The following is a 25,439-nucleotide window of genomic DNA, read 5'->3' on the forward strand; positions in this document are numbered from 1 at the left end:
CAGTATTAATGTTCAGTAGCTCTCTTTTGGACAAAATCAGGACATCTAGATTTTATTAATGGTGCAACCGACAACTGGCAACAGTCTAAACGTACTGGATTTTACCATGAGCTTTGATACACATGGAAATATTCTAACACATTCATTATTCAAAATTATTCACTTAATTGGAAATTAATTCATTGATATGACTTGTTTATGAAGGTTTGTTGAAAATATTTAACACCAGAGCTACAAAATATTCTGCTGTACTGGTTAATGACAGGAGCATTTTTGTTAGTGTTTCTGCTCCCTGGTTAAGTTTTAGCTAAAGAATTCAGTATTGGTTTTGGATTTCACTATTTTTAGGCATTCAAAAAATGCAGATTTTCAAAATGGCTTATTATGAAGTGTTGAACTTAAAAATCACAGTGCTCCCCTGTTTCTAAGCCAGTAAAGTTCAGAGGGTTGAATGCACACCAGAAGCAAACACAACCTAACTACAAATATTGGTTTACTCACTTCATATTCGTAGATCTTTGCCCCCACTTATAAATGTCTACCGTCAGGAGTACGCTAAGCTCCTTGTTTTGCTCATTGTCATGTATTTAATCTCTCTGTTTGCAGAACGGGGATAACAGCGTGTCTCAGAAGCAAACACAGATTAGCCAGAGGTTGGGGAATGGGGATCAGCCTTTCGTTCCCGTGTCCGGCTCCACAGCAGTGGTGCCAGTAACTCTCTTTGTAGCGCTGGCAAAGAGCTCTCACGGAGCACAGAATTCACTACTAAGGACTGAAAATCTCCTGAAGCCTTTCAGGCCCCAGGACGAAGGCAGAGATGGGCAGTCCTGCCCAGGGTGATGTGCCGAGGGAGCACAACCAGGGGAGGAGGCTCCTGGAGAGGACAAGGACCTGTCAGTGGTGTGAGTGAGTGGGTGGAAGCCCTGGTGGTGCTTCCTTCTCTTTGCTCTGTGAGGACCCACGGAGACTGGAGTTTTCCAGGGAGGTGGTACGGCATGCTTCCTGGGTCCTATGTGCTTCCTTTGGCGTTCGCCGTCAGCTGCTGCCAAACACAGCATGCTGGACAGGACTCAGCTTCAGTCTGACCTTCTACAGAGGTTCCTCCCTGTGCTACCATGATTGCGGTGGGGAACACAGGCACAGGCAGTCATGGACTTCCCCGGCACCATGGTTTGGAAGATTGCTCTGAGCACTAGAAGTCACAGTACTTGTCTTAGCCAGGTCCTGAGCTCCATGCAGAACTTCACTACCATGGTCATTTTGGTGTTGGGGTCTCCGAAATGGGCACATGAAACAGTCTCCTTGTGAGCACTGGTGTAAGTGGAGGAGCAAGTCACAGAGTCCAGTCTTGTACTACAGAGGGCAGCAACCATATGCGGTTTCTGCAGCTCGTGATCCCTTCGGAGCCATCCTAACTCTCCCTGTCGGTCTTGCTCCCCCATTTTCTCTACTGAGTTCTCCAAGTATACCAGACTGCCACAGACTATCCCTTGGCAGCCTTTTTTTGCCATCCACAGCTTATCTGCTTTAGCCGTTTCCTCTTGGCTAGCGAAAAGGTGGTCAGAACTGCTGGGTGTCCCTGCGGGTGTTCACCACATCAACGTGCAGTGATGAATGAGTGCGCTTAGCTGTGCTTGCGTTTCTGATGCTAGCTCTTGAATTCGAGTACATCTTTGGTCTTTCTTTGTGTTCAAGTTGATTGAGAGGGTTTAACTATATACAATATTCAAATTGCTTTTATGCATGAAGAGATTTTCAAGAAATCAATGTACTCTTTGAGTGAAATAATTAATACATGAACTGACTGTCCTTTAAAGATAGTAGTAATGCTCTTTACTAAGACCAGTGCACTGTGTTCAGTAATGTACTTTTTAAAAGTTAAATTCTTCATCATCGGTATTTGAGCAGGACACAGAATTAAGTATGCCAAGCTGTATTTATAACCAGAAAACTGATTATTATTACTGACCAATCTGCTCTTTAATGATTCAGCAAGCATGTTGGTTTTAATAGTAATGAATACAGGGCTCTTAATCAGGTGATCTGACAAGTGTGCAATTTGCCTGGAAAATTATGCCAGACTGAAAGTGTTTTTGTGAAGAATAAGGAAGGGAAAGGAACCTATAAAAAGTTGTCATTCAGGGAAGGAAGAGACAGCAAAAGCTGAAGGAACAACATTGCGATTATTTGTTTCTAACATCTGTATGCAGATATTGGCCAAAATTTGCAGGTAGTATCAGGCTTCTGTTGTGCCCAATTCAAGGCAGCACTAAGGCCTTCCTTGACCGCGGTACACTGGAGGTGAACAGGAGCAGGAGCGTGATGCTGTTTACAAGCAGCATAGTAGTGGTGGTGCTATGAAAGACCACTTTAAAATCAGGTGGCTGCAGTTCACTTGCTGGGCTACGGTGGTGTGTTTAGCCTCCTTTCTTTAAAAACTAAATATTTATTTCTATTTTCAGGACATATTTGTCTCATTCGTCCATTACCCGCTCGTGTCCCTAAGGCATCTTGTTCTTTCTACCAACGTGATCTACAGGTGAACAACCTAAAGTGTTATGGTAGGTCGAGGAAAAGCGATCATTTCCATGGCTACCCAGCAACCATTAATTGCTATAATAGACTCTTTTATTCAGATAGGAGTGGTTGGGTTTGCAAAGTACAGCGAATACCCCACGACAGAACCGTTAACTACAAAGAAAAGTTTTCAAAGCACAACTGAAACATAGAAAAAAGTACAAGAGCTGTTTAACTTCCACGAGAACGGTACATACGCTGTTCTTAATCATCCATATTTTCCACAGTGAAAGCAAGCCACACAAACTTCTTGTTAAAAGGTATTAATTCCCCAAATCTTACCAGCTCTACATAAAAAGAATTATTAGACCTTCAGTTCCTCTTCTCGCAGAGCCTCGTTATTCTTTACTACTTTACTGCAAAGTTTCTAGATCGTCAACATAATGTTACAAAACAGCAAACCACCTTTTTCGGCTACCGTCTCTACTAGTTCCCAGTTTATCGCTACTGGAAAACTATTCCATTGAGGACTTGTCAAAACAACAAATGTCTAAAGCCGCAACACTGGAAAGAACGATAGCTGATCTTCCGAATAAATAATGCAAAGCATGAGCTCATTTGGCCTACTGTAGATGATGATTAATTTTAAATCTTCCCCCCCCCCACAAGGCTAAAACCGATCTAATTATAGGTAACATGCATTTTTAAAATATTTTATAGTATTGAAGGTATTTTCAGATTGTTAAGTTTGTTCCATGAGCAAATCATTTTGACGGATGTTTGGTTTTGCTACGCCCATTCTTACTGTTTCTTACAAAGAACCAAATTTGCAGAATTATGGTCTGCAGCCGTCGAAGGGAGTTTAGGGCAGGATTCTTTAATCAGCTTCAGGGAAACACTTGGAAAGGCCTCAACCTGAAGGGAACTGTGCCAGCCCCAAGTTGAGCTGTAAGCCTGTCTGAGACCCCCCCATGGCTAGTCCCCCGTGAAGTCCCTGCTGAGCTCTTGGTCAAGTCAGATAACACCTAACAGCTATTGCAGCGAGAGGATACCGTCTGCAACCGTAAACATGGGGAGTGTTTTACAAAGGGCCAGTCAACTGTGGCAGAGCTGTCACAGGCTTTCTTGTACTTACTTGGAGATGCTTTATGGTGTGATTTGCACCTGTGTTTAGAAAGCAGTAGTTCTTCAGCTTACGGGCTGCATCTCTCTGAGCATCGATGGCTATAAGCGTCGAAAGTTTAGAGGAGAAGCTGAGTTGTTTTTTCCCTATGATAGGTAGCGTGCGCAAAGCATTCATCTATTTTTTGATCAGAAAAAGGTTTCTGGGATGATATTTTGAAGAATAAGAAGAATAAGAAGATATTAAGTTGTACAGGGAATTACAACATTTGAAGACAGTGTTCCATCATTCTTTAAGAAATCCATAGGTTGATATGGATTGAAAACAAAATACAGTTATACTTCCAATGCCTACCCCATGTCTATCTTCTTTTTAGACCGTGAGCTCATCAGAGGATAGGACATCTATTATTCTGAATTGAGGTAGTTCCTGGTATAACACGGGCCAGTTTTTGGTAATTCCTCAAGTTTTAACATAATGAAAGTTATCAATAACTCTAATGCCAATTAGAGTTTTGTCTTTTTGGGATGGAGATTGCAGCGAACATTTCTGAGCTATTTATTTGGTGAAATGGTCAGCTGCAAGCTACATCAGTGACTAACTTATATGTAAACATAAGCTTAAACTTTACAATTTCTCTACACCAAATTTCATACCACCAACTGCCTTTCAAGACAGGTTAAAAAAAGAGTAATTTTTATCATTGTGGAACAAAAGTACTAAAGCATCTCATGATTGTAATAGAGTGAAAAGATGTTCTTGAGTGATGCATCCATCTCCCAGTTTTGGAAAGGAAATACGAGATAGTTTGACTTATCTAGTGCTCACTTCAGGCATTCAATCTAAACAGTGATTTCTGGGTTTTAAGGAAGACAGTGCAGAACACCATACAATCACTGACAACAGCTTCTGATGACAAAGAGCAAACAGACAGGGAATCCTTTCAGTTTAACAATACAGATAAAAGGACATTTTTATATTTCCAGATGATACTCAAGGCTCAGGTGTTGCAGACAATACAAAAATAATGCAATATTGCTTCTCTCCAATGCACTTTTACTTCTTGAGTCGAGGTTAGTTCACCTATATTGATTCACTGCTGGTGCTTATTCTCTATCAACTTCACACACCCTTTTTTGTATGAGGTCAGTGCTCGGTATAGAAATAATAGTAAACCTAGGAGAAAAAAAAAGGATAGTTATGAGACTAGAGTTGAAATTGCCTCCTTGGTCCATTTAGTCCTTTAAGAATAAGAAAGCTGAGTTCTTTCCTGCCTTGTTCCATTGTCTGTCATATTTGATGCCTTTTTTTCCAAAGCAACTGAAGAAAACACACCTTTTACTTTGAAATTATAGTCAAATATTCTGCATGTGGGTTGGGGGAGAGGAGAAAATGAAGAGAAGGAGAAAGAAGCATAGGTACCTGCTCCTCCAATGTAATAGACAGCTAGGGTTTTTGATGTTTTTATTTATATGCAATTTCCATTGACTTCAGTGGAAAAAAATTGAAACATAAATTCTGATACCTGAGACTCAGGAAGTTTAGGCCAACGAAGATGGTCTTTCCAGGCAACACACTGCCTTGTGCTAAATTGTGCACAACACGAAGGCCCCCAGCGTTGTGAATTAAAATTGATGCAAAGCCCACGAGCACCAAAGGGGCTCTTGGCTTTGGCTTCAGTGAGCCTTGGTCACCGTTGAGGCTGGAAGTGTCCTGAGAGAGAATGGACACAGCCCGATATTCATTATACATACTCATTATTCAAATGCTATAGGGGACACAGGACAAAAGCTGGAGTATTAATTCTGATACTACTCCAGAATTTGAGAAACACTAGAATATAGTCCTAAAAGTAGCTCCCTAGTGAGCTGCATACCTACCTGCTTGCCATGTTGAGTCCTCTGCAAATAAATTATTGGGATCATTCCATAGCTCAGGTGTTATTCTACTCTCTTGCACAAATTGCATATCTCAGCTTTTTGGATAATTTACATGTTTCTGATTTAAATGACGCAATGTGGTTATTGCACTCCTGAAAATATAGGGCATAAATCAGTGAAAGTGATTGCTCCATACAGAACAAAACATAGTCCTTGGATGTACACATACATCACTCACTGGCTGAAATCAATGCCAGTTTTGCTCATCTAAGGACAGAATTTGTCCCCTGCACCAACTGGAAAAACTGAGCTGACAAAGAAAAAATGGAACTTTCACAGAGAGCAAAAAGCTGATATCCTGTGCCGTAAAAATCAAATGTGAAAAAGTTCATAATTTAAAGCTGCCCCAGGTCATAATAAATAATTTAGACCTCAATTACATGCAGTTTCTCCTTAACATAGAACTATCTCCTCATTTTTTTTTTTTTTGTAAAAATCAGTCCATAGATCCTTATCACATATGTGTGTATATATTAATATATGTATACAAAATCTCATGTCATGGTGATAATTTACTTAACTTTGATCCATCAGGATTTGCTCTTTCTGCATGAATGGCTGTCTTGTTGAGTTCTTTGTACTATATGCTATACCATACCTTAAACAGTAAAATATGGGTTTTCAAGTATGAGTTCATTGGGTTTGCTCCCATATTCTGCATGTATAGTAAAGATGCATGAAGCAATGCCAAGATGAGATTTAACTAAAAGGATGAAGCTGAGCATGTAGTTTGCCAGTAGCCTTAATTCACCCTCACTTTCTCTTCCTAGGATTGTTACTAAAAGGCAATGATTACTTCTTAATTATTCATTATTTAAATTTAATAACTGATTATTACTGCTTAATGATATGAATACTTTTAGCTGAGGTTGATCAGAGAAATCGCTTTGCATTTTGGGTTTCTAAATGGACACATTTGCAAACATTTTCCCTGGCACGTTTATTTAGGAGGACTCAAAATCCCCATTTCATGAACATGCATTTCTGCATCCTCTAAGTTCCTTTTCTCCAGACATGTCACTTAATTTTTCTGGGAAAGCCAATGAACTTTGCTCAGATATGAGAAAAAATTCTAAAATTAGGATGAATATAGGCTTATTTCTTTGCTTCATTGCTTCTTCGCTTTTATTTAGAACCTATGTTTTCCTTTTCCAAAACCTGGAAAACTCAAGTCTGTGAAATAAAACGAATACATTAGCCGGCCAGCAGCATTATATCAGAACATAGGCAAAATTTGCTCCTATGGAGAGGTTCTAGCCATTAGATTTGTGAGCTCTTCCACCGAAGAGTTACAGTGCCCATGGATTTGCTTCTCTTTTTTTCCCTTGCCACCTCAGCTTCTCTCTAAGCTATACAGGCAGGATTGACTTTGAACAGTCCATGGTGCCTCTGGGACTGCCAGTGGACTTGTTAAATTGTGATAATAATTTTGAGGCTGTTGGCCACATATTTGTTATGAAATGAAGTAACTCTCTTCCCATGAGCTGTCAGACAGCAATTACTTTTAGTTGCAATCAATCTAAATTTCAACTGGAGACTTCAAGGTGAAGGCTGTGAACTTTGTTACCTATCAAAGGCCCGTGAAGCCATTGAGGCTTTTTCATTTTTGGGTAGAATAGTATTTCTATATTCCTCTGCTGCAGAAATTATTGCTTATATGCCGTAACTCCATAGCATTAAATGCAATAAATCCGGTATTTCAGCAAACTACCTTCATCAGAGTTGAAATTTAAGTTTTTTGGGCCAAATTCTGATCTGCCCTCCCTCTCCTGTTCAAAGTAATAAATGCTTTAAATAAACTCTGGGGAAAGTTTCTGGCCCCATGGCAGTAAAACCAAAAACAGTGATCCAAAAATTATATATTTATACCATTTCATTAGGTTCAAAATTTCCTCTGTTCTTCTCATACAGCTGTTTAGGGTCTATCAAGCAGATAGCAATCTCCTGTTGTGCTCCTCCTGACGTACGCGCCTTTGAACCGCTGGTTATCGAGCCTCGGAACTGCAGTTTTGTGATCTTTAAAGACTTCTTTTGGAAGGAGCTTGGATAAGAGAAAGCGAGTATCCATAAGCATTATCGCGTTACATAAATGTGAATCTGCACAGTACTTTGCATTTGAATATTTCTCCTCAATACCTTTTGCTTACACTTCATTTTTAATCAGGAGAATTGAATGTAACCCAAAACAAGACCTTTCCCTAATGCTGAATTTAATGACCCTTTTAATACCAGTACAGTTGGGCTGCTTCTGTCTATCTGCTGTTCCCTCTTAGCTTTGGAGCATTAAACGCGTTGCAAAAAGGACTTTTTGGTATGGTCCACAAATTATCCAAAAGGCACACAGAAGCAGTATACTCATCCAGCATGAAATCAAAAACTAATCAATGCAGATTATGTTAGATTAGCTAAGCAAGTAAACAATTAGCAAAGTTAATGTTAGCTACCCTGTCCTTCAGCATTAAGCAGTTAAGGAATTTGTCTTCCCAGACATGTTTAGTTCCAGTTCATGTCGGTGACATTACAGGTTATTGCATGATTTTTTCAAAGTAGCAATTCCTGTTGGCCTGTTATTTTTACTCTGGTGCAAGCCTTGAGCAAAAATGGAAGGAAATGTTGGCAGGAAGAGGTGGGTTAGGTGTCGGAGGACGACTCGTGGACTTTAACGTGAAAACGTGACGCGGAATAGCAAATCACCCTCGGGCAATGAGCCACCCCTGTCTGCAGGCTGCCGGCAGGCTCGGGAAGGCAGAGATGCTCTAGGTCTACTGACGAAGACTCAATAAATAGTTGTTTCTCTTTTTTTTTTTCTTTTAATTTTTACTAATGGATCCATGTAAGCGTCTCATTCTTCCTGCTGAATCCCCGGTAGTGTTCAGGTGTTGTTTTTCCTAATTAACGTTGTGGTGAAAACAGCCCTACCAGGTGGACTCCGGAGGCAGGAAAACCGGCCGGAGTCACCCTGCTTTCCGCCTCGTACAGCTCCCAGCTCGGCTGGAGCGGACTGGTCCCCTGCGAGACGCCGGTTGTCCGTGCGCCGGTCCCTCTCCAGTATTGCATTTCACTTTTCATTTATCCTGTCTTTTTTTTCAGGTCTCCTCAAACTAACACAAACACACCAACAAAATTAATTAGTTTAGCTGTATGAAGCCCACATCACAGCATCTGTTTGCTGGTATCACTGTTACCGGTCCACATAACGAATGGGAGCCTCTCTTCAAAGTTCTCACAGTGATGTGGAATTAAATTGGGTTTATTTGCACGGTTAATAGCCTAATAACAAGCACAACCCATTTTTAGCTGCTGTTTTTACGGCATTGGTGATGAAACGGAAGTCATGCCGTGGTCACAGCTGAAACACAGCAGCTATAGACCCCATTAACAGGGGCCGGTCTCGCTTGTTTTCATTCTGATAAGTTTTCCCACCCTGAGAGACCCATCTGTATTTCAGCTGCCCGCCATTACTTGCAAAATTTCAGAGCATTTAACAACTTTTTTCATCATTTTATTCATCCTTTGCAAAGGATTACATCCCATATTAAACAAGGTGATAGCCACTAAAAACTTTCATTAACGGAACGTATTAGTCTGTAACTGTAATCACCGACTTCCCTCCCGCGGCAGCTGGGTACGGCTCCCACGCAGCCGAGCAGCGTAGGGGAAACGGCAGAGCTGGGAAGGGATCTGCGCTGGGACCGGGCATCCCCACCGCGTAGCTCCCCATCCCGCTGCTCCATCACCGCGTTTATGATGCTTGTTGGCACCTTCGCTGGTAAATGAGATTTGGGGAGTGACCGGCAGCGGCAAGCGCAGGTATCGGTGCGTTATCGCCCACGGCCCTGTGAAATGCAGTGCTGGAAGAAGCCCACCCCTGGGCTGTGGGCTTGCCACAGCTGGAAGGATGCTGCTGGCACAAAGCGAAGAGTTTGTCTTCTCAGCAGAAAAACGCAGAAGGTCAAACCCAATTTTGTTAACAGGTATTTGGGCTGTTTTTCCACTTTGCTGGATTAATTGTGTGTCAGGCCTTGCTGAATCACTGTTTGTTCCTTTTTTTGGCATGGAAACTTATTAGCGAGTCTGAGACATTAATTGCAAGCGCTGCAGAGCCTTAGGCCAGACCCTGCTGGTGTTTAGGTGTTTCCAGGTGGTAAATCTGTGACGGCTTGAAATAAGTAAATTAACGCAGGCATCTAGATGATGGTTTTTGGTTTTACCAGGAAAAGAAATCTTTATAGAAATTCTTAATCCGTTGGACACTGACTGTGATACAATTTTTTAAAATTTTATCTAAGGATCATGCACTTAAATGTCTATCTGAGAAATGAATGCAACCGGTGACCTCCACTGTGAAATTTTCCAGAAAAAAATTCCAAATGTATTAAAGAGCATCGTAGTTCTTTCCAGCCAGTGTGATGATGCGTGCTGAAGAGATCTGGGCTAATTAATATCGGTTAGAACCGGGCTACTGAAAGCAACAGGGACCAGGTGCTGTATTTTTATGCAGCTCGTGTCGTAAGAGTTATGGGAAGGGACAAATGGGAGGGACAGACAGGCTCAGGAGGGGCCGCGCGGCATCGCTGTCGGCTCGCCGAGGGCTGTGCTGCCGACGCCGCGGAGCCGCTGAATCTGGGCCTGATCCTGCTGCCTTTGCTCGTGTGGTCTAGGATCCGCTTCAGTGAGCAGTCTGTTTGAAATATGAGCCTAATCCCAGAGTAATGTACTGTTCCTTTTAGATTTAACTTTAAATGATCCCTACAGAATGAATTTTTTAGCAGGACGGTGTAATCTGTCTGGGAAATCTTGACAACAGGGTCCATGACGCAAATGGAAACCTCCAAAGCCGGCGATTTACGTGCGAGCCCACGAGGATGTGCAGAGAGGGCCCAGCCCCGCCGGGCGCGGGTGCCTCCTGCGTCCCAGCGTGAGGCTGGCCGAAAGGGAGAGCGCGATTCCCCTCGGGTGCACGGCTCTCCCTCCTCCAACCCCTTGACTACACCCGGGGACCACCGCAACTAACGGGTGTTTCACCAATATTGCGTGGGCTTGTTCTGCAACGTGGGTCTCTGGATGCCACAAAAACATATATAATCTAAGTGAGGAAACAGCAAAATGTTGCACGTTGCAGCCCAGCGCAGTAATAGTTCTGAGGTGAAAGAGCCCGAGCATGAAAGCAGTCTTTGATCGGTACAAATTCTGTTTGATTTGTAGATAACGCTAACTAATATAAAAGGATTGCACTTTATCAAATAATAGTCATAGTTTGGCTTCAGTTACCTGGAAAAGTCTGAACTGATTTGAGCTTTAAACACGGTTGAACTTAAAAATAATGCATCTTGGAACAACTGAACTTGTAAGGAAATTGTACTGTCATTCAGTTGAGACGCTTTTTGTATTCCTATAGTTTTTTAAAAGAAAGACAAATCAAGATTTTCATGATGTGTTTTAACTTTAAAGCTCTAGGTTATTTAAGTGCCTGGATAAAGTAAAGAAGTCTCCATTAAAAAAAGGAAGCAAGTTAATTTCTTGGTCATTTTACAAGATTTCTCTGACCACATCTTTTACTATTTTACTCTAAGTAAGGAATCCGGATTATGAAATCAGTTTAAATTTAACAAATATTGTAGCCATAAAAGTATAACTCAAGGAATGCACATGAAGAGAGTGGTTATTATTAGACTGAAGGTAAATGGTTCTGGGTGGATTATGTGTTGTATTGGCGAGAACTTGCACCATTTTTGAAATCTTGACATTTTCAGTAAAATTCTGTTTATTTGTAATTTTTTCATGTTTCTGCACATCTACAGCTTGATTCTGGTCTTACTGACTCATCATGCTCCCTTATTTTGATGGAGCCTGGTCCGATTCCTGTGGTAATTGAGGTGGCATGTTAAGGTACTACGAATTAGATGGTTTTGTGTGTCTATGTGGATCTATGGAGAAGAAAATAACTGTCAGCTGAGATTTCCAGACACTTCTGTTTTCCATAACATCCTTATGATGTTTTCTGAGAAATTCTATGGAACCGAAAAGATCAATTAGCTTATAATCTAGAGCAGAATATATTTTAAAAAATGACCAGCAGTTCAATTCGCCCCAGCTGAAAATGGAACCGGACGTTCACGAGAGGGTGTTTGGTGTTTCTTGAAAATCAAGACAGTGAAAGACGCCTCAAGCCAGACATGAGAAGCTGAGGGAGCCCAAATCAGTACTTTGTAGCCCCAAGCACCTGCATATGGATCTGAACCAAGTCACCTGGAATCCACCCGCTGCTGATGGACCCCTGAGGTCGTTACATGATGCAGTGCGTGTTGCAGAAAAGCCTGCCTACACACACACACGTGCACGGAGGAAAACCTGGTTGCTTTGTGGGGCTGACGGCACCCGGAGGGATCCCGACGGCAGGAACGACGTGAGCACCTCTCTTTGCGTGCTGAGCTTCGGCCAGCTTTGGCGGGTTGGTTGCCACGGCCTGTCCAAACTCCGGTAAGTAATTGTGAAAGTTTGTGCGCTCTGATTCACTTTAAACAATGCGTTGCGCAATGACAGTAAAAAAACAAAAGCCCATCAATAATCAAGGGATTGTGGTTAAAAAAAATTAATGGCTCCAGATGCAAAATTGGATCTCTGGGTCTTCACTCATCCACTTCAGAAGTAGTTCAAAGCTATCCGAGGTAATAAAAGACCTTGCTAAAACAAAAGACCTATCCAAGCTAATAAAAAACTTGACAGAGTTAGTGTGTGTCATTTTCTAGGGAGCCGTAACTACTGCGTTACAGCCAGTTCATTGAGAACTAAGTGCAGAGCCCAAACACTGACGAAGCTTCCGAAGAAAAATGAATCACGCCTGGATCAGATACAACCCCCAAAGTGCTGTGTTAGAGGTTAAAACCATTCCAGGAGCTGAATGCCTTTGCTGCAGAGAAGAGGATGCGACAATGAGTTTCATTTAAAGACAGAATTCATTTGCCACAGGAACAATGAGGTTTTGCTTTTTTAATCAAAATGCAGACAAGTAATTTCTTAGGCAAGCAAAGCGCTGAATTATGTTAGGGAAGATACAGTCGTGAGTAAACAGTCTTTTCTGTAATACAGCTATAAAATATTATAATATACATATACATGAAATAAAGGAGTGATTGAACTTATCATTTAATTGTATTATCAGATTTGTAGCTTGTGAAAATGTCAGCGAAAATAACACAGTATGTCGGATGGGTCAATTTATTAATTGTGGGTAATTTTTAAGCCAACTCCAGCCTGTGCTATTGTATTTCTTATTCGTAAGTGTTCACCAAGTAGCTTGGATAAATAATTTTCAGCCAGCAGGTTAGCTTTTTGTAATCTTTCCATTTTGATTACTTTCTGGTTGTCTGCTAGGATCAGTGACTGGTCTTCAAGGTCACGTAGCATCATTTCTGCTCAGATGCCTGTAACTTCTCTAGTAGGAGAGTAGAGTTTAGCATATGTCCACTATGAGCATTTGGATCATCTAACTTTTGTGAAGCTCTTTCTGAATACCAGTAACTTCCTCCCGAGCAACATGATAAAAGGGTTAATCTATTTTCTTGTGAATATATGTCTAATTCTTGCCCACTTTCCCATTCTCCAAACCAGTTCTGTTATAGCCTGCTTCAAACCAAATCACATAAAAACTGTACTCCAGCTAGACCAGTCAAACTGCTGACCAAATCTTGGTCTATTTATTCATTTTTACTCAAATAAAACTTAGGAGCTTTAGCTGAGTGAGAATTCAGGACTCAAATCTGTTAACAAGGAAAAAATAGCAGTTGGAGATAGTCTGGGGTTACTCCGAGTGAAATGGTCTGTCAATATGTGCTTGAGGTATAAGTAATTGTTATTATTTTCACAAGCTAAGGCACAAAGACTTGAAGGTTTCTGCGGACTCGAGGAGGATGCTCGTGTCCCTGTTCACGGCAGGGATTTGCCCGCAGCGGCACCGGTAAAACCAGCCACCCCAGGCAGAGCTGCACACACTCGTCATCAGGGTTTTCCAAACTGGAGATTCAAGGGAGGCTTTAGAGCTCAGGAGAAGTAGTTGGATTTTCAAAATATTTCAGGACCAAGGGTGCTTTTAGTAATCCCGTCACCACTTTAAGTGAATGACAGTAGAATGAGGGAGCTAATCTGACATAAGCCCATCCTCACTTCCCAGGAGAGCAGCCTCCAAGCAGAGTCATCACAGCTTCTGCTAAAGCCCTGATATATCCAATACTGAGGAAATAATCTCTTATATCAGCTGAAAAGAAAGTTGCGGGGGCACATGGAAAATGGGGATATTTTAGGCACTTCTAGTTGGAAGGTTTTTCCCTCGCTGTAGGAGATTTGATTTCAAGTTTCACAGCTCGGAGGATCAGGGTCCTGCCTTGGCTTCAGGGTCCCGAGAAGAGCAGATACCTCTAAGCTTGGGACATATTTCCTCTTTATGCTCTGGGCTCTTTTTTGGCTTAAAGCTATATTTATTTAAGGAGATCTGTTTGTATGTGGATCAGGAAGCCTAAAAGAAACCGTTTCCTGGTTTGCAGTTTTCAATTTGTGGTTTGAGGCAGGGAGGGAATATTTAAATGCACATATGAGATTGTGCCCATGTGCCCCTGGGGATTGCAAAACCTTCATTAAGGCCATGCGATAGGCAAAAAAATATGGAAGAAAAAAGGAGACAGCTCTTCATATAATTCATAGACCAGAATATATTGTCTTGAATATTAGCTGTGGGTCTCATCCCCTGAGATCTGAACACACTGGCAATGAGGAGTTTCGAACAGGTTCTCAGACATCAGGGAATTAAAGAATACATGAAGAAGGCGAGATGAGAATAGGGACTAGAGATGTCCCCATTCTCTATTTCTTCCTGTTTAAAATGCACCAATAAGGAGGAAAAAAAGGGGGGGGGGGGGAAGAGACAGATTTGTAACCCTGTCAAAAGAAAAGAGAAACAAGATGTATGCAGCCTGCAGTTCACACTAACTTTTTACTTTCTTTTCCATCTGAATCTGAGCTAATAGGAGCAATAACTACTCTACCTGCCCACTGACCCAAAAGGTGTGTGTTATCCTGCTAATCCACCTCTACCCATATTGACTGCTGGTCCCTCAGGGGTTGCCTTGCAGGAGTCAGGAATAAATTGCCCATCAGAGTCGATGAAGCTCATGCCCGTGGCTTACTCGGACGCAGCTCTGTCACCCTTACTTGCAAATGATAGGCGCTTGCAGATTGCTTCAATGCTATAAGGCGCGTGCAGCCTGCCCCCGGGAGAGACCCGCTCGGACGTGTGCGCGCGTTTGGATCACTGCTGCTGTCTCGCCGTGCCGTTGGGTTGGAGAAAGGATCCTAAAAATCAGCATCGCTTTTGCTCTTTGGTACGGAAAACACATTAAGTGAATCGATGGACATTGCGGTGTTGATGTCTCAGTGACATTGGGGTTTGTCACAAGGTTATAGCACTAAGATGAAATAATGAAGAAAACTTTCTTTTCTTCCATTTCAACAGCTCCCCCCAAAGCTCAAATGGAAGTGAAAAAGTGAAACTACTTTATTGTCTCTGTTGTACCTGCTACACCTTGACTTTTAGTTTATAAGCTGCCAAATAGAGGTAGTTCACTGGCTGCAGGATCCATGTTGTTGGTGAAAGAAGGACTAAGTTAGCCTGATGGGCAACTGCCTTGGGACCTTGGGAGACCATCTGGTATCACTGAAATCCACAGAAAAGGGATATGTGTGCTGAGAAAGTACCATGAAGCTATGGAAGAGGTGCAGCCAAGAAAGCAGCAGCAGCGGTAGTAGTAGTTAAGGCCAAGTCAAGTAACCTCAGGCTGAAAAGAGCCGTGTGTTGCAGGGGGGGAATGCGTTACGGTGCCGGGTTGGCACTTTGGAGACCACCACCACCGCAGCAGGCATCACCCAGGCGTGCCATCGCCAGACAACAGACCTCAACCTGAGGAAAAGATCTCAGCTCAGGAATTTTCATAAGGATGAAAATGAAATAATGAATTTTTCAAATGTGTTAATATTATTTCATATCACAGCAGCAACTGTACGTCATAATGTGCTATATGAAACCTTCAGCTGAACTTGTGCTTCTCGGCTCGCTAGAGCTGTTCTCACGCTGGTTGGCAGTGCGAGACTGCTTTGCTTTTTAGTTAGCACCCAGCTGAATGCCTGTTACTTTCAATAGTATTAAAGTATACAAGAGGAAAAAACATTTTTGACTGGCTGAAAGTGATCGTGTGATTGGCCGTTTGCATTCACGAAGCTCTTATTCTAGAAGGGGATGTCACAAGCTGTTTCTAAAATCACGGGCGTGCAGGCTGGTGGAGGTGGCGGGGACCCCGGAGGTCCCTGCTCAGGGCAGGGCCGCTCGGTCACCTTGCTCAGGGCCTTCTCCAGCCAAGCTTTAAATATATCACAGGTGGATCCCCCAAGCTCCTGGGGCCCCTGTTCCGGTGTTTAACTGCCCTCAGGGTGACATTTCTTTGCCTTTTGCCTAACCAGAGCTTCTCTAGTTGCAGCTCGTGGCCGTTGCCCCGTCCTTTGCACCGAGGAGAGCCAGCTCCATCTCCTCTGTGCCCTCCCGTTCAGCAGCAAAGCCACCCCCTCCCGAGCCCTCTCTCCTTGAGGCTGAACAAACTCATTTAGAGAAGACTTTACTCTTTCATTTGTGGAGTTACAGCGTAGCGAGTGTCATTAGCACAATATAATTATAGAGAAGCTTGTATTTGTTTCACTCACTGTAATATTTTCCCCATCCGTGGGTTGTAGCTAGTTATGATGTGAAGCCTTAATCCTGCCAACATGCCAGCTGGTGGCTCGGGTAAATAGTCGGGGTCAGCCTGGGCTTTGCGGCTGTGATAGGGATGTCAGTGCCTCACTGAAAACCGGCTTGCGTGCCTCCACGTGAGCTGTGGTTGCCTGTTTGCATTGCAGCGCAGATGCACGCGGTGCAACATCACCTGTAACTCTGCAAAGCCAACAGCTGGTCCCATTAAATTTGCTAGAAATACTGTTATTGGTTCCAGCGGGCCTGGTAATCCATTTCGTTATTTTGCATTTCTTCCGCAGAACCTGAGAGTCACTCAAATGATTGAGTGACCTGTCTGAACCGGTCAGAGCTCCGACTCGGAGATTCGGTTGGTTTGAGCAATTACATGGTTCCTTGTGCTACTTCCACTGATTTTACGCTTTCTTCCAGGTCACTATCTATTATTTTCAGAATGGAAAATTCAAAGATCAGAAAGCACCTAATAGCTTGAGAGACACAACGCCTTATAAAAATGTTATTGCTATTGACTTTGTGGAAGATTTGATTACAATGAATTGGCAGGGAAATGATTTAATACTAAACATTGATGACTGTAATATCCAGGAGTTATCCGGGACAATGAGAGACAAGAAAACGTGTGTTTTCTCTTACTTTGGGAGAGACTGCTGCTAAGGGATAACACGGATTCAGCACAGTCACTCCTAAGAGCGATAGGCTTCTAGTAACTGTACAAAAGCAATAGAAATTGTTTGTGTTCCAAGAGTTATCGTAGAAATTTGACCGAACAAGTAACAAATACATAAGGAAAAATAATTGCAGCTGAAACAAATGTTAGCTTAATTTTTTCTTCCTTAAAACATTTTATCAACATCTGTTTCAAGTGAATGGCCATAAATAAGGCAAAACAACCAAAAATCAATGTCTGCACAAGGTCCCAAGACAGATTTGTCGGAGCCATTTAACACGTTGCTTTCTCACTGGTGTACGTTTGAGCCTTCAGCATGAGAAATTCCTACTTCTGGCTCAAACTATGCTTCCAAAAATTCTCTGTCAAGCTTGATGATTTCCTCACTTACTCCCGCCCCGCGTGCCGTCCGCGCTGCAGTTTTATAACCGGGTGTTTCGGTTCGGCTCGAGGCTGCAGCCAAGTAGCCGTCCAAAGCACGCAAAAATCTCACTCCTGCTCAAACCGGAGACCAGCTTTAAGCTGCAGCGTTACAAAGCAAAGCCTGGCAACCTCCGTCTTTATCAGCTATCCTCGAGGGTGCTTCGCTGGCGAGTGCAGCATCTGGCCCGTCCTCGCCGCGGCTGCGGTCGTCTGCGCGCAAACTCTGCACCGCTTTCCCTCCGCGTCCCTCCCGAGCCCGCGAGCTCGGAAGAGCCCGGGCACCGCCGGCCGCGATGATTTACCGCGGGGGGATCCACGCTGTGGATAAAACACAGCATCAGCGACACTGGCCTCTTCTCTTAGCAGTAAAATATATTTATTTGTGGGGTAGATCTTAATCCGTCTCAGAAAAGTGTTCTCAGTTTTTGCAGTAGGGTTTATAGTGATTGAGAGCGTAGCCTCGAGAGGGCATCTTTCCGTAGCAATGAACAAAAATAAGAATAACTTTTCAGCATTACCGTATATCGATAGCCAATTATTTTTGTATGGATGGGTTCTGGCTGGCTGCTAATGGACTGACAATGAGATAAGTCTTCCAGGAGAAGAACCGTCGTTTTAAAGATGGAGTGGCTGGCCTTTTAATTTTAAGGTATTACCAAAATCGCACCTTTCACCTTTAAAAATTGTAAATGATCAAGGTTCTGTCCTAAATCATTTCATTGCTGTTTGAACTGAGCTGGGCCGATGCTATGTCGGGGTTTGTCTTTCTTAGCACTGTTGGTGCCACTTACATTTCCTAATTTTTCTTGAAGTGCCATGCTCCTTGCCGGCGCTCTCCCTTCCAGCCTGCTTTCCAGCCATCTGGCTGCAGAGGGAATTTAAGAGATTGCAGCCAATTCACCCAAGCTTGTATGTATTTCTTGAACTTGATATACAGCTTAGATATGCACAGGCTTGAGGTAACATCTATTCAGTGTTGAGATTGAACCCTTGGGTGCTTCAGAAAACTTTTTCAAATAGTAGTCTGCAAGAGATTCATGTTCCTCGCGGATTTCTCTCCTCTTTTGGTGAATATTCTTCCATCTCCCTCTGTTTCATTCATCTGGCTCCTTCTCTCTGACACTTGGAAATTTGGGGTGGTTTGGAAGAGGCGTCCCTTCCCTCTGACCCAGCTGCCTCGCACCTTAACAGCTCTGCGAACGCTCCCCTTGCGAACCCTCCTCTGGGAAAGGAGCTGGAAGATCACCATAGGCTTCAGAATATGCACCGAGACTTCCCCAGGACTTGGCGGTAATTATGAATATATTGTAAAGAAGCTGGGAAAAAATCTGATCACCTTATTATTCAAAGCAACCACAGATTAAAGGGCTTCCTTGTCTTCAGATAGACGCTGCCCATCACATCCGATGATCTCTGCTGAGCATCTGGGAGAGGAGACCAACAACATATTCTGAGATGGGAAAACGGAGAAAAATGGGTGCCATTCCCAAAGGCACCATTCAGTCTCTGGGCGTCGGATCTGTTTGCACCAGTCCTGCCTTAGCCTCGTGTTTGGTTTAACGGGGCAGCTGAAGTGGAGCTGCCACCTCAGTTTCAACGCGGGTGTCTGAGGCTCTTTGCCGCGAACCGTTCCCGCGGCCCCTGCACGGCCGCAGACCAGCCGCAGCGACGGCGCAGCTAAGGAACGTGCCTCGAGCTCCTGCGACGTTTCATATCCCAAACTTTGCCCGGCGGCTGCTGGTTCCTTCCTCAGAGTGACACGCTGATCGCGGGGACACGTCGGGCGAGGATGACTGCGTGCGGCGTTTTGAGCTCATCGTCTGTTATCCCATTGCCACTGTCATCCGAGGCCCCGGCAGTATCGAATTGGAAGCAGCAGTGTAGAAAATTACGCACAAATCAAAAAAGACTACAGCTGTGAAATGAATCACACCACTGTTTCTACTTTTCGTCTTTCCTTTGGTATAAACCATCCTTTACAATTTACCCTCCCGTGATTCCGGCCCGGCGGCTCGGGCGGCAGCACCGCAACGCCGCGGCCCGGCTCCGCTCCCCGTGCTCCAGGGAGGCTCCAGCCCCTTCGGAGCAGCCTCCGGACGCGCCGATGCCGCACCGGCGAGCGGGCTCTGCCGAGGTGTGCGCTTGTATGAAGATGACCACATTAAACCTGGGCGGAAATAAACGGTAATTTAACTGGCACGCGTACGCCAGGCTGACACAATCTCTAAAGGTTTGAGGCTGCTATTAAATTTGTTCCTCCTTATTAATTTGTGACCAGGAGGATAATGAAAAGCTGGCAACTCTGGATTTGACATATAAGAGATATACAATTGGCACGGATAATTTTATGCACTGTCAAAGGGAAAAGGTTTGGCTAAATGTATGTAGGCAAAGATACACACTATCATCTTAATGAGCAATTAAAAGATGGACTCCTAATAATTGAATCATGACTCTTGTCACATTTGTATTTGTTTAACATCCCTAGTTTTGACTGAATCTAGTTCTGAGTTCTTATTTTAATCAGGACTAATTTAGGCTGCTGGTTCAAGTAACTGAAAGGGATGAGCATGAATCTTGTTGTCCTATTACCTGCTGAGCTTCTTGTTTCCAGTGAATACAATGTTCTGGTGCAGACTCGCGTTTAATTACCGCATCCAGGTAGCGGGACTGGACACAAGGGGGGCGATTTGCTCTAGTTCAAAGCCCAGATTTTCAAAGAGGAAATCACATATTCCTCCGCTGAAGATCACTCAGTCGAATTTGGAAGTGCTTCACATGGTTGCCCGTTAATTCCTTTCCTGGTAGAAATCAGGGAGCCTTGGCTACGCTCGTCGCTCTGTTTGAGGGAAAAAAAAGCCCAAGAAGAGCAGACCACCTGTTCTTCAAAACACTCTTCCCTTAAACTAGGTGCCCTGGTCATCCTTGAGCGCTATCGTATCTTCAGTGACATGAAGCTCCGCATTGCTAATCTGTTGTTTAAAATTCCTCATCAAATTCCTGAAGTCTGATCAGTCTGAACTGCCAGCAGCGCCCATCCGCAGCTCTCCGCCGCCGCGCACGGGGCTGGGACCGGCCCCGCTCGCCGCTTTCTTCGCAGTCCTGTTTGCCCACGTTCTGCCGAACCGAACATCACTGGCAGCTTCAGCTCACTTAAATTTCCGGAGGGCTTTTATTTGCTTCCTCGTTTTCTTTTTTTTAACATGTTTTCAAACAGGGGGGATGAGGGGGCACCTGTATTCCCATTCGGGCGAACTGGTTTTCCTGCCTTTTTGCGAAAAGAAATGTCGAAACTGTGTTTCTCAACCACCTCCGTGCAGGAATCCTCCCATCCTCGTCTGTCTTTAAAATCATCCATTTCCCATTTCCTTCTACCTCCAAACAATGTTTTTTGGACGTCTCCAATTCCCAGCGCAAAGGAAGCAGCATTTATTTTGCTTCAAACTCCCGTGGGCCTGAAGAGGAAGAATTTATCGCTTCTTCATCGCCAGCACCCGCCGGACCCAGCAGCAGCTCATTTCTCCAGCTCGAAACCAGAAGCATCCGCTGAGGCCCCGGATAGGCAAAACGCCCTTGGGACTCGGGCAGGGGCGTTTAAAGGGGCTAAATGTCTCCAAAAAAGTGTCGCTTGTTTGCCCAAGCATCAGTTCTTGCAGCTGAACTAGTCTTGATTCAGTGTGAAGTGCTCGGGGGGGGGGGGGGGGATGCTGTTGGTGCGTTTAAAACTATCGGATTATGTAAAATGAACAAAACACGCCCGCAGCTTCGAGGGCGGCCTTTAAAGCATCACCCAGGCAAAGTGTTTGTGTGAAAACCGCGATTTCCGCCTCGCTCCCTGCCCGCGAGCGGGTGGGAATATAAATAAACAGGGGCGCCTGTGGCTGCGTTAAACATGTCTATTAATAATCCGGCGTGTATGGCTGTCTTTAGGAGAAACGGAGAAATTATTAAATACTTGGAATTGACAGTCAGCAGAGACTCTCCGAAAGATATTTTCATTGAATAAATCATGCTGGTAAGTGGAAAGACTTTTTTCCCTTCCCTTCAGGAAATGGGAGAGTTGTCTCTGCAGACACTATTTCCTATTTTTTCCCCTCAGGAAAGAGAAGAAGATCTCACTGAAGATATATATTTCCCTCTGGTTAGATTCCAGCTTTATTTTTTAAACCTGAGACCTTTCAAACCTACAGGCCAGCTGTGAAATATTCATTCATTTCTCCTTTCAGGACAGTCTACAAAGAGCTACTGCACGTTGCACATGGGGAATCCGCGGTAGACGCTCCCTGTTTTATCACATTTGTGATTTCTCTTTCAATCCAAACCCTAAATCAGTGATTTCAGACCTTTCTCATTAGGAGGAGGAAAACCAGAGCGAACGAGAATGCCTGCAAGCCTCGTGCATGGTTTGGGTAGAAGAAACTCCATTTTTTTTGCAAGGGCCAAAAACCGTTGGGAGGAGCAGCGTTAGCCTGGCCGAGCTCCCGCGGGAGAAACCCCGCGCGGGGCAGAAACGCAAAAACGGGTGATTTTATCAGGTGGGTTTGGCTGCTCCGCTGCTCTCGCTGCCAACGCGGCGTTGCGGCTCCGTCGCCGCACGGCCCGGTGACGCCTGATCCTCCCGGCAGCGTTTGGAAGCGGCCGCCTCAACTCCCCGTTCCTTCCGCCGCCCCATTGCGCAGCCTCCTCCCGCAGACCTCCAGCCTTCCTAAAAAATGAGCGAGCGGCGAGTGCATTGCTGGTTTTTAGCCGAATGCTGCGGTGGGAGAAGGGAGGGAGTTCAGTCCCGGGGAGCCAGGGCCACCGCCGGGGCTCTGCTGCGTCCGTGGCGGCCTGTTAAACCACGGACGCTTTTTCCCATTTGTTGGACGGTTGTTGGACGTCGCCCCCGGCCCCCACCGTGATGCTGGAAAACGGCCCCACGCCGCAAATTTGGGGTGCACCGGGGCGAAGTCGTGCCCGGCAGGTGGGGGGCGCCCCGCCATGGCGTTGGGCCCTGCCGGCCCCCGCACAGACGGGGCGGGGACGAGGCGGGTGCCCCGGTGTGGGCGGGCGTCCCCATGGGTCGGGGCCGGTGGGCCTCGCCCCCCGACGGGGCGGCCCCCCCCCCCCGTCCCCCCAGCGCGGCCCCCGACGGGGCGGCCCCTCCCCCGTCCCCCCAGCGCGGCCCCCGACGGGGCGGCCCCGCCGCCGCCCCCCCCACCCGCGCCGCGCGCCCGAGGGGGCGGGGCCGCCGCCCCGCACAGGTGCCGGCGATTGGGCGGAATATGCAAATGCGGCGGTGACGTCAGGCGGCTCCGGCCAAGAGCGCAGAAATAGGGCCGGCCCGGCCCGCGGCGCCCACTGGGCCGCCGCCGCCGCCGCCGCCGCCGCCGCCGCCGCCGCCGCCGCCGCCGCCGCCGCCGCCGCCGCCGCCGCCGCCGCCAGGTGAGTCCGCGCGGGGCGGGCGCCGGCCCCGGGAGCGCGCCCGGGCGGCAGCGCCGCCGCCTCCCCTCCGCGTCCCGCGCTCGGCGGGGCTGCGCCAGCTCCCGGCGGGGTGTCCGCGGCTGGGAGCCCCCCGGTGCCGCCGGGGCGCCGCTGTGGGGTTGAGCCCCGCCGGGTGGCCCCGCTCCCCCGGAGCCGGCGCAGCGCGGCCCCATCCTGACGCCCCCGAGGGCCGGGCCGGGCGGGCGGCAGTGTCGCGCCGCCGTCGGGGCCATCGCCGGTGCGTCCGGTCTCGGCCGCGGGGCCGCTGCTTCCCCCCGCGGCCCCTGGGTGGCGCCGTGGTGGCGGCGGCTGCCCCGTCGGGGGCGGCGGGTGCTGCCCGGGCGGCGCGGGGAGCCCGGGGGGGGCCGTCTGCGCCCCCCGACGGCGGCTGCGGGGCCCGGGGGGGGGGGGGGGGCGGCGCTGGGGACCTGCTCGCCGCCCGGTGACCTTCAGCCGGTGCCCGGTGCGGGCGGCGCAGCACGCGCATTTTTTATTATTACTACTTTTATTAAGGCCCTGGGCTGCCTCCCCCGGGAGCGAGGGCGGCGGGCAGGACCCCGGCGAGGCCCCCGGGGAGCCCTCGGAGCCGGCGGCTCGGAGCTGCTCAAGGTTGGGGGCTTCGTCCCTGCCAGACTCGTCCTGAAACTTGTCTGAGAGCACTTAGGAATCATGAGGAATTCGAGGAGCAGATGATTTTCTCACTCCAAAGTATTTCATTCTGTAGCTCGGCTGCTTTTGCTTTCCAATGAAAAGCCCGATTTGAACTTAAACGTTGCAGCTGTTTCCGGTGAGTTCTTAATCTGGCAAAACTTTAAGTATTTATCTAAGGCACTGTAGATAACCGAAATGATTATTTGCTTCCCTTATGCCATGCTAAAAGGTTATCTTGTGATGGGTTTTCTTAGTCTTGTAGCCTTTATAGCATTCTGCAAGAAATTAGGGATATCAAAATTATTTTGGAAGCTGTAGAAATGCTGTTCAGATAAGGCTAAAGCGATCGGAGTGGCTGATGCTGCAGGAACTAAGGGCCAGATTCTGATCTGGTGCTAATAGAGCTGACTTACGTGGGGCGATGTTGGGTCCTTGTGCTTTCCTCCTGCTATAGCAACGGTCCCAACTTCACATAATGAAGTTGAATGTCTTTCTCTCTAATGTGAATCTCGTTGGAAATCATTAAAAGCTATTGTGAAGTATTAATTTTTCGTTATTAAAACAAGCTGCAATGTAAGTAGCCCTGAAAACAAAACCGGTAACTGCTCTTGGCAAATTGCTTAATCTCATTATAGTAACTGTAATTGAGTTCCTAAAGCTCCTGTGTCGCGGGGGAAGAAGTTGTGGGATCTCGGTAGCGGTCTGCTCAGTTGCATGTCCGTGGTGCAGGTCTTCTCAAACACCTTGCGCCCGTCTCCCCTTGAAGGGCCGCGGTGGCTCGCTCCCTCTCTCCTCAAGGTGAGCCTTCCTGCTTGTGCCCGTGTCTTGGGTTAGGGTTACCTGTGCTCGCTGTCATCCCTCACCGGTTCTTATGCAGGTTGAGGGTTTTGCTCCCTGTTGGCCCATGCACAGAAGGGTCCCAGGTCAGGGTGGGTCCTCTGCGTGTACGGTGTCACAGCAGCGCTTGCAGGTCATGGTGCAAAATCCTGTTGCAGGGTGGCTTGATTTCGCCCCAAACAAGGCAGCGTAGCGTGGTGCTGCCGTGCTCGTGTCGTAGCTCTTAGTGGAGCAAGGAGAGCTACGAGCACGGCTGTGGTGCTGCTCTGGTTTGGAGGAAGCAACCACAGGCTTGAGCTCGTCACAGGTTTTGTACGCTGTCTTTTTTTAATGTAGGAGCCAAAGTTGTTCTGGAAGCGATTCCCCTGAAGCCAGAGGAGATGCATCGCATCTTGTGATGTGTTAATCTTATGGTTGCTTTGAGAGGCAGGTTTCTTATTAATTATCTACATTGCAATTATTTTCTGCATTGCATAGTAGATTAAAATCTGCCTCTGCTCACTCCTGCACGTTGCTAAGAGCAGGTGTGTAGCAGATTCCCCCTCCCCAGTTTTTAGGATACTACTAATCTTTAGCCACACATTGTTTGTTCATTTTTTCCTTTTCTGTACAGCATCTTGTTTTAGGCTGGATCTCTGCATGCAAACTTTGCTTTATCTGGCAGTGAAGTCCATGCCGGCTCCTTCCCTGCATGCCTGTGCCCCAAGTGAGGGAGGGAAATAGTGAAACCTGCTGGAGTTCACAGCAGTGGTCTCAATCTATTGCAATAGATTTGGGTTGAATCTCGTGCTGACTTCAGTGAACTCTGGATCACAATTCACCGTTACATGCGATGTGACCCAGCCGCAGACGGGATTCTGCGCGGGCTCCTCCGCGGAGCCGAGCCTGCTGCGCCTCGGTCTGTGCGAGGCAGTGCTGCAACGCTCGTGGTTGCAGACTTAACCCTTGCTTCATATTGTGGTGCATCTTTGCTGCTTGGTTTAGGCTATTAAGATACGTATTAATATACCCTTCAGTTATTAGGCT

At 46.2% G+C, this 25,439-nt stretch overlaps 1 protein-coding gene across 5 annotated transcripts in view; it reads left to right on the top strand.

The window, feature by feature from the left end:
- FSTL4 (follistatin like 4) overlaps nt 1-25,439 on the top strand; it is a 433,157-nt gene that overhangs the window by 170,766 nt on the left and 236,952 nt on the right. The window contains exon 1 of one of the 5 annotated variants that reach the window (XM_064521138.1): nt 22,792-22,886. The exons of 3 other annotated variants lie outside the window; for them this stretch is intronic. The gene's annotated coding sequence lies outside the window, so the exon portion shown is untranslated. Of the gene's footprint in view, nt 1-22,791; nt 22,887-23,611; nt 23,713-25,439 lie in introns of those variants that run through there. One more of the 5 variants, XM_064521139.1, reaches the window with a different exon arrangement.

This window comes from Dromaius novaehollandiae, chromosome 15 (genome assembly GCF_036370855.1).
Source record: "Dromaius novaehollandiae isolate bDroNov1 chromosome 15, bDroNov1.hap1, whole genome shotgun sequence".
Taxonomy (NCBI): Eukaryota; Metazoa; Chordata; class Aves; order Casuariiformes; family Dromaiidae; genus Dromaius; species Dromaius novaehollandiae.